Source organism: Amborella trichopoda, chromosome 6, assembly GCF_054954075.1.
Source record: "Amborella trichopoda isolate Santa Cruz 75 chromosome 6, AtrichopodaSantaCruz75HAP2 v2.0, whole genome shotgun sequence".
Classification (NCBI taxonomy): domain Eukaryota; kingdom Viridiplantae; phylum Streptophyta; class Magnoliopsida; order Amborellales; family Amborellaceae; genus Amborella; species Amborella trichopoda.
The window spans coordinates 31,695,676-31,705,661 of NC_142341.1; positions in this window are offsets into that span (position 1 = coordinate 31,695,676).

Consider the following 9,986-nt stretch of genomic DNA (forward strand, 5'->3'; position numbering starts at 1 on the left):
GAGCGTAATAAAATATTATAATAATACGTTATAAGAATTTAAATAGGGGAGGTGAGCACTCCCACTCTAGAAAATTTTAAGATCTCTCTCTCTCTCTGGTTGAAACACAGTGAACTTCTCTCTCGAACCGAATTTTTTTATCGGAAGCTCTCTCTCAAATAATTGTGAGTAAGTGACATCGTCTTTCTGAAAAATAGTCTATTTTTAATAAAAAGTGATATTTCCGTCCAGGATCTTTATTTTATAAGTTTTTTGTGTAAGTGACCCCATTGTCTCAAAAAATAATTCATTCTTTTTAAAAATGAAATGAAATAATTATTTCTGCTTATTATCATGAATTTTATGCGCACGTGACCTCATTATCTTGAAAAATAATCTTTTTAATAAAAATTGTGATATTTTATCTATGTTAGAAATTTTAAATGCTGTAAATTCTTAGAAAAATAAATACTATCAAATTATTAGAAATAAATGTGATATTTCTGCTTTTAGTAAAATTGTGATATTTCTTTCTACTGTTTTGAATATTTAGACATTGTAAAATTCATGTGCAAATGACTGCCTTATTATTTAAAAATTAAAATTTTTGCAATTGATTATAGTATTGTTGTGAAATGTTTATTTGTGGATTGATATCCCATAAATTGTGATAATTCCGTATTCTTGAATTTTTATAAGAGTTTTTCTATACATATTAAATTGGCAATTATGCTAGAATGCCTTTACAAACTGCTACCTTTCTAAATTTGAGCCCAAAATATTTGATTGGTTATTTTTGAAATGTTATAGAGAGTGACTGTTATTAATGGTTTAAGTGAAATTCATATTAATGGTTTCGGTGATATGTTGAGTACATGATATTGCTGCTTTCGAATGTTTAAAGAGATTTAGAAATAATTTAAGTATGCAAGTAGACTCATCCGGTTCGCCGGTGAGGTATAAGTGGACCTATCTGGGACGCCGGTAGGGATTAAGTGGACTCATCCGGTACGCCGGTGAGGTATAAGTGGACCTGCAAGGATTAAGTGGACCTATCTGGGACGCCGATAGGGATTAAGTGGACCCATCAGGACGCTGATGGGGTATATAGGTGACCTACTTGGGATGCCAGTAGGGTATTTTTGTGAAATCCTTTGAATTATGTACTGCCGTTAAAAGTGTTATAAGCATTTCAATTATTCGGATTATACTTAATTATGCATTTATTGAAAGTGAAACTGTTAATGTATTTTTGTTAATAGATCTCATTTTGGAAAATATTGATATCTTTCAATCATGACTATTTTTAAGATTATGATGATCACTTACTGAGTAGCCAAACTCATCAAACTATGGTAAACATTTTTTTCAGGATAACTACGGATTCATTTTGAGTGCTAGTCAAGATCAACCTTGGAAGATACTGTTGTTGTGCTAGCTTTCTTTATTTACTATATAAGACCTCGCCACTGTAAATTTGTCCTATCAATAGATGTATATATGTTTTGTCTGTCACATTTCAGGAATAACAGTACTGTAAATTCTTGGGGTGTGACAATTATGGTATCAGAGCAATAGGTTTAAGATCCTTAGGAAATTTAAAAAGAATGTACTTAAAAATCACATTTATTGTGTGTACAAACCGGGATAAAGTCAAGATCCAGAATAGCTGAAGCCAATATGGAAGGAATTCACAAAGCCTTGGAAAATATGGTTGCTCTAATGCAACATCCGATGGAAAACAACAATCCACCTAGGCAGTCAGTTACAGGAAATGGTGGGAGCAATATTGAACAATTTAAGAAATTAAATCCACCTTCTTTTAAGGATGTTGTAAACCCACTGGAAGCCGAGGGATGGATTATGCAATTGGAAAAAATATTTGAGGTTATGGAATGTTCTGATGATAGGAAGGTGGCCTTGGCAGTTTTTATGTTAGAAGGTGAGGCACAACACTGGTGGCGAATGGCAAAAGGAGTATTGGTCAAAGAAAATAAAACCTTGACTTGGGAAGTATTTCTAGAGGCATTTAATGAAAAATATTTCCCAGATTTTATTTGAGATAAAAAAGAAATGGAATTTCTAGAATTAATCCAAGGAAATAGGACAGTAGCACAGTACGAGGCCAAGTTTACTGAATTGGCCAGGTTTGCACCACATATGATTAACAATGAGGCAAGAAAGGTGAAGAAATTTGAAAGGGGTCTCAGGCCAGCTATTAGAAGCAGAATATCAGTCTTGAAATTAAGAACTTATGCTGAAATAGTGGATCGTGCCCAAATTGTCGAAAAAGATTTTGAAGATTACCAAAAGACGAAAAATCAGAACAGTCATGTTAGACCTACATCATCTAATCGACAACAGTTTGAAAGGCCAAACAAGAAGCCAAGGCCCTCGCCATTTCAAAACCCAATAGAACCATGTAGAAAATGTGGGAAAAATCATGGATTAAGCCCTTGTTATTGGAATACAGGAGCCTGTTTTAAATGTGGAAAATTGGGACACCAGATTAAACAATGTCCTAGCTTACAGACACAACAGCTTTCAAAGCAGGGAGAGATAGCTCCAAAGCCTCAGATGAAGGGAAGAGTATTTGCGATTACCAAGCAAGACGCTCAGGCCTCAAAATCAGTGATCTAAGGTACTCTTACTATCTTCCAAAAAGTAGCTCATGTTTTGATTGATCCTGGATCAATTCATTCATTTGTGTCACAACACTTTGCATGCCACTTAAAGGTAGAACCAGAACAATTAGAATACATTCTAGAGGTAGCCACACCGATGGGAGATTCAATTAACACCAATATAATGTACAAATCATGTGTAATAAAGATAGAAGAAAAGGAACTGTTGGTTGATTTAATACTCCTGAAAATTCAAGATTTTGATGTAATCTTAGGCATGGATTGGCTCTCTGCATACCATGCAAGTATTGATTGTTATAAGAAAATTGTTACCTTTAGTATTCCGAATCAACCAGTATTTTACTTCAATGGTGTCAAAGAAGACTCCCCATCATATTTAATCTCTTGTATTCGAGCTAATCGCCTCCTTCGAAAAGGGTGTCAAGGCTTTTTTGCCTATATCAAAGAAGATAGGAAGGAAGAAATAAATTTAGATACCACTCCGGTTATCCGAGAATTTCCCGACGTTTTTCCTGAAGAATTGCCAGGATTACCGCCTGATAGGGAAATTGAATTCTCCATTGAATTATTTCCAAGGGTAGCACCAATTTCTAAGGCACCTTACAGAATGGCTCCTGCAGAACTTAAAGAACTGAAACAACAATTGGAAGAATTATTAGATAAAGGTTTTATCAGGCCCAGTGTGTCACCTTGGGGTGCTCCAGTACTGTTTGTCAAAAAGAGAGATGGGACTATGAGATTGTGTATTGATTATAGACAGTTGAACCAAGTGACAGTGAAAAATAAGTATCCATTACCTAGAATTGATGATTTATTTGATCAATTACAAGGATCACAAGTGTTTTCAAAAATTGATCTTAGATCTGGATACCATCAGCTTAAGATTAAAAGTGAAGATGTACTCAAGACAGCTTTCAGAACAAGGTATGACCATTATGAATTTTTAGTCATGCCTTTTGGATATACTAATGCACCAGTTGCATTTATGGATTTGATGAATCGGATCTTTAAGCCCTTTTTGGATAAATTTGTTGTGGTATTCATCGATGATATTTTAATTTATTCCAAGAATCAGAAGGAACATGAGCAGCATGTAAGAATGGTATTGCAAATATTAGGAGAAAAGAAATTATATGCCAAACTTAGTAAATGTGAGTTTTGGCTTGAACAAGTGACATTTTTAGGACATGTCATATCAAAAGAAGGTCTATCAGTTGATCCTGCAAAGGTTGAAGCCGTTGTTAATTGGAAACAACCAAGTAATGTGACTGAAGTTTGAAGCTTTTTGGGAATGGCAGGATATTACAGAAAATTTGTAGAAGGATTTTCTCGAATCGCAACCCCATTGATTCGATTGACACAGAAAAATATCAAATTTGAATGGACAAGTGAATGTGAGGAGAGTTTTCAAGAATTAAAAGTTTGGTTAACTTCAGCACCTATTTTAACTATTCCTGAGGGAAGTGGTATTTTAACTATTCCTGAGGGAAGTGGGGGATTTGTGATTTATAGTGATGCTTCACATAAAGGTTTGGGCTGTGTATTAATGTAATATGAGAGAGTAGTGGCATATGCATCCAGACAGTTGAAAGAATATAAGAAAAAATATCCAATTCATGATTTGGAGCTAGCCGCAATAGTATTCGCTTTGAAAATATGGAGGCATTATCTATATGGTGAGCAATTCGTAATATACATGGATCATAAGAGTTTGAAATACCTTTTCTCTCAGAAGGATTTAAATATGCGGCAGATAAGATGGATGGATTTCTTAAAAGATTATGATTGTACAATCCATTATCATTCAGGAAAAGCTAACGTTGTGGCCGACGCTCTAAGTAGAAAATCTACGGGAGTCTTAGCTCATCTAATGATCCAAGAAATGCGATTGTTAGAGGAAATAGTGGATTGGCATCCAACGCCGTCCATTAATGGTGTGGTAAGTATGATTGCCAATATTAAGGCGGAACCCCAATTAATCCAACAGATTCGATTAGCACAAAAGAAAGACCCTCAGCTTATAACAATTATAGAAGAGGTAAAACAAGGAAAGAGAGATGAATTCTCTATATGTAGTGAGGATTTGCTAAGATTCAAAGGTCGGGTTTGTGTCCCGAATGATGAGAGTGTAAAGAAAGCTATCTTAGAAGAAGCACATCATTCCCGGAAGTATTAAAATGTATCAGGACCTGAAGAAAACCTTTTGATGGAATAATATGAAAAAAGAGGTAGCACTATTTGTGTCTAAATGCCTAACATGCCAGCAAGTAAAAGCTGAACATCAAATGCCCGCTGGGTTGTTGCAGCCTTTACCCGTGCCAGAATGGAAGTGGGAGCACATCTCTATGGATTTTGTCTTTGGCTTGCCTAGAACAAATTCAGGACATGATAGCATTTGGGTCATTGTGGATCAGTTGACCAAAGCTGCCCACTTTCTACCGATTCGCACGACGTACACTTTGGATCGATTGGCTCAGTTGTACATTAAGGAAATAGTGCGACTGCATGGAGTTCTTGTCAGTATTGTATCGGACAGGGATACTCGGTTTACTTCTAAATTTTGGGCTAGACTACAGTCAGCCATGGGGACGAGACTCACCTTTAGTACTGCCTTTCACCCCCAAACTGTTGGACAATCGGAGAGGACCATCCAAATCTTGGAAGATATGCTGAGGGCCTGTGTTATTGACCTTACAGGAAGCTGGGATGACCATTTACCCCTGATTGAGTTTGCTTATAATAATAGCTTCCAAGCCAGTATTCAGATGGCACCATATGAAGCCCTGTATGGAAGGAAATGCAGGTCACCCATATGTTGGGACGAGGTTGGTGAAAGAAAGCTTTTGGGGCCAGAAATTGTTCAGATAACCACAGATAAAATAGCATTAATTCGTGAAAGGCTCAGGACAGCTCAGTGTCGGCAAAAGAGTTATGCCGATAACCGAAGGACAGATCTTGTATTTGAGGAAAGTGATCGAGTTTTCCTAAAAATCTCACCAATAAAGGGCATTATGAGATTCGGCAAGAAAGGAAAGTTGAGCCCACGTTACATCAGACCTTTTGAAATCCTGGAAAGAATCGGAGGTGTCGCTTATAGACTTGCCTTACCACCCGAATTGGCAAATGTCCATAATGTCTTTCATGTATCTTCACTACGAAAATATCATCCCGACCAGTCCCATATCTTAAAATATGAACTTTTACCGATCAGGAAGGACCTATCCTTCATTGAGCAGCCAATTTTGATACTGGATAGAAGGGTGCAAGTGTTGCGTAACAAGGAGAGTCCTTTGGTCCGTGTATTATGGCAGTACCATTCAAGAGAAGAGTCGACTTGGGAACTAGAAGACGAAATCAGAGAAAAATACCCCTATGTTTTTCAGTAATCAGGTACACAAATTTAGAAAACTAAATTTCTTTAAGGGGGGAAGAATGTAACAATCCTAAAATTTCAAAAAAAAAAAAAAAAAAAAAAAAAGGAGAAAAGATGCTTTTAAATAGGTGATGGTCTGTTTGAGTATGATGGTCCTTGGGGACCATCACTATTTTTAAAAACTTTTACTTGGTTTAAAACTTTTGCTGCTGCTTTTGTTTGCAGCCTTTGTAGTTGCTGCTTGCAGCTGGCAACGTCCTTTAGCGGACGTGGTTTTCGTATGTTAAAAGCAGACGCTTAACGCGACATATTATAAAATATGTATGAGGTAGAGCGTAATAAAATATTATAATAATACGTTATAAGAATTTAAATAGGGGAGGTGAGCACTCCCACTCTAGAAAATTTTAAGATCTCTCTCTCTCTCTCTGGTTGAAACACAGTGAACTTCTCTCTCGAACCGAATTTTTTTATCGGAAGCTCCCTCTCAAATAATTGTGGGTAAGTGACATCGTCTTTCTGAAAAATAGTCTATTTTTAATAAATAGTGATATTTCCTTCCAGGATCTTTATTTTATAAGTTTTTTGTGTAAGTGACCCCATTGTCTTGAAAAATAATCCATTCTTTTTAAAAATGAAATGGAATAATTATTTCTGCTTATTATCATGAATTTTAGGCGCTATAAATTTTATGCGCACGTGACCTCATTATCTTGAAAAATAATCTTTTTAATAAAAATTGTGATATTTTATCTATGTTGGAAATTTTAAATGCTGTAAATTCTTAGAAAAATAAATACTATCAAATTATTAGAAATAAATGTGATATTTCTGCTTTTAGTAAAATTGTGATATTTCTTTCTACTGTTTTGAATATTTAGACATTGTAAAATTCATGTGCAAATGGCTGCCTTATTATTTAAAAATTGAAATTTTTGCAATTGATTATAGTATTGTTGTGAAATGTTTATTTGTGGATTGATATCCCATAAATTGTGATAATTCCGTATTCTTGAATTTTTATAAGAGTTTTTCTATACATATTAAATTGGCAATTATGCTAGAATGCCTTTACAAACTGCTACCTTTCTAAATTTGAGCCCAAAATATTTGATTGGTTATTTTTGAAATGTTATAGAGAGTGACTGTTATTAATGGTTTAAGTGAAATTCATATTAATGGTTTCGGTGATATGTTGAGTACATGATATTGTTGCTTTCGAATGTTTAAAGAGATTTAGAAATAATTTAAGTATGCAAGTGGACTCATCCGGTTCGCCGGTGAGGTATAAGTGGACCTATCTGGGACGCCGGTAGGGATTAAGTGGACTCATCCGGTACGCCGGTGAGGTATAAGTGGACCTGCAGGGATTAAGTGGACCTATCTGGGATGCCGATAGGGATTAAGTGGACCCATCAGGACGCTGATGGGGTATATAGGTGATCTACTTGGGACGCCAGTAGGGTATTTTTGTGAAATCCTTTGAATTATGTACTGCCGTTAAAAGTGTTATAAGCATTTCAATTACTCGGATTATACTTAATTATGTATTTATTGAAAGTGAAACTGTTGATGCATTTTTGTTAATAGATCTCATTTTGAAAAATATTGATATCTTTCAATCATGATTATTTTTAGGATTATGATGATCACTTACTGAGTAGCCAAACTCATCAAACTATGGTAAACATTTTTTTCAGGATAACTACGGATTCATTTTGAGTGCTATTCAAGATCAACCTTGGAAGATACTATTGTTGTGCTAGCTTTCTTTATTTACTATGTAAGACCTCGCCACTGTAAATTTGTCCTATCAATAGATGTATATATGTTTTGTCTGTCACATCTCAGGAATAACAGTACTGTAAATTCTTGGGGTGTGACACCTAGGCTCTCGTAGATATAAAAAACCAGGAGCTTGTGAATAAGTCATTGCTACAAATCTTCTGTTTCTGGTGAAGAAATACACAAGTGTAGCCTTTTTTGTGAAGTAGTTGAGAATTGGTTTATCTATGCTAATTCTTCAATCACATCTTGAAAGAGAAAATAATGATCCCAAAATTTATTTTGTGCCAATTCTTAAGGTTACAATGTATCTACATCCCATGTTGTCAAAATACAAATACACAGAAATGAATCTACAATGGAAGTCCTCCTCCACTAGTTGTAAGCTTTCCTGTGGAAGTTGCTTTGTTTTATATGAAGTTAACATCTTCACCCAAATTTTGGAGGTGCCGTTTTACTTTTTTGATTTGGGATCTGGTGCAGATATGGACATCATTTAATTTATCTGAGATGAATAATTGATGATTCTTTGTATTGCTCATTGTAGGGCCAACTTCCTCTTTTAATTTCTTATTGGCTGCTCCTTTTACTTTCTTTGTTAAATATGGACTGATCCAGCGAGGGAATCACCCAAGTCAGATGGGATTGAATCATAATCGATCTCTGGAGATTCAGGAACCGTTTCCAATATTGGAAACACTACTCAGATGTATATCTTATGACTATTTATTTTATTTTATTTTATATAGATTGGTAGATAGTGTATTCAAAAGGATTAACATTCAATGGCTAGAGCTTCTAGCTCAACTACTATGTTATCCAATCGCACACTAATTCTTTTAACCCAACAACCATTGAACTAAACATGCTACCAATTTAGTTATAAGGGAGAATCCACTATACCTGAACCAACATAAGTTGTTTAATGAAATAAAAGGCATTGTCCACAAAAGCATCCAAGAAAACTTCAGCAATAATTTTTAGAGTCTTACTAATTTTTTCCTTCAACTATTACTTTCTCTTGTATTTTCTTTGGCTAGCTGTGTGGGTTTTTTATTTCGACAAAAGACCCTGACTTTCAACTGGTGAGTTCCCTGGGGTTTTTCTTCCTTTTATTGGTTCTCTTCAGTTTTTTTTTTATTGAGTTTTTGTAGATTTCTACTATATTCATGGGCCTCATTTGATAATTTCTCTCTTATGGGTTATTAATTTCTCATAGTTACTACAGGTTGAATGGACTTGTTGTTACATTCATTTTTATTCAATAGTTTGATTATGCTAATTGTGAATGGTTACAGTTGGTTGAATGGAAAAGTTATCGTGCTAATGGTGATTTCTCTTTAATAGAATCCCTAAAATATAAATGACAATAGATTACAAAATGCATTTCCTTTTTCTTTTTTACAACATTAAATTCTCAGTCAACTGCTTTGTGCATCATGTTGATAATTATAAGCCACATTCTGATCTTCCCTCTGTTGTGTTCAAATACATGAAAAAGGTACACATCACATGGAGACGTTCATCACACATTCAGTCCCATTCTCAGAGATCAATAAGGCATTTGAATACATGCTCAAAAGGGACAGCCTCGCTGCATCATTCGAATCGAAGAGTGATGTCAAATAAGGGACTGTAATAGCTTTAGTTCAGTTTCAGCTTTTCTTGCTACCAGTTCATGAAACTTGAAGAACCAAAAAGAAATAAAATTGTTGGTTGTTGATACAACTCAATTGGGTTGCCTTTGTTGAAGCTTCATTTGTATCTGGTTTTTTCCTATTTCATAAGGTGTTTACCCTCATTCTATCTTTTCAGTGATTTGTAATTGATTGTAATTGATCATTGTTTAATTAATGGTAATCTTTTATGAATGAAGTTCTCTGGTTTCTTGTATTATTCAGTTTATGACATTTTATTTTTGGGTTGAGATGATAGAAAGAGAGAGAGATAGATAGATAGATGTTTTATTCAAATCCAATGCAACAATACAAGAGTTATTGAATTAGTGGTCTCTAATACACTCCCAATTGTAAAATTTTATAAGTTATTGAATTAGTGGTCTCCAATACAAGTTTTACGTATGTATCAAACGCTCAACATAAAAAATAATATAAAGTGAGAACTATGGGGATATAAATACATTTCACTATCCAAATAAACCCACATTGCACACGTAAATGACATACATGTAAAAAAAGAAATGT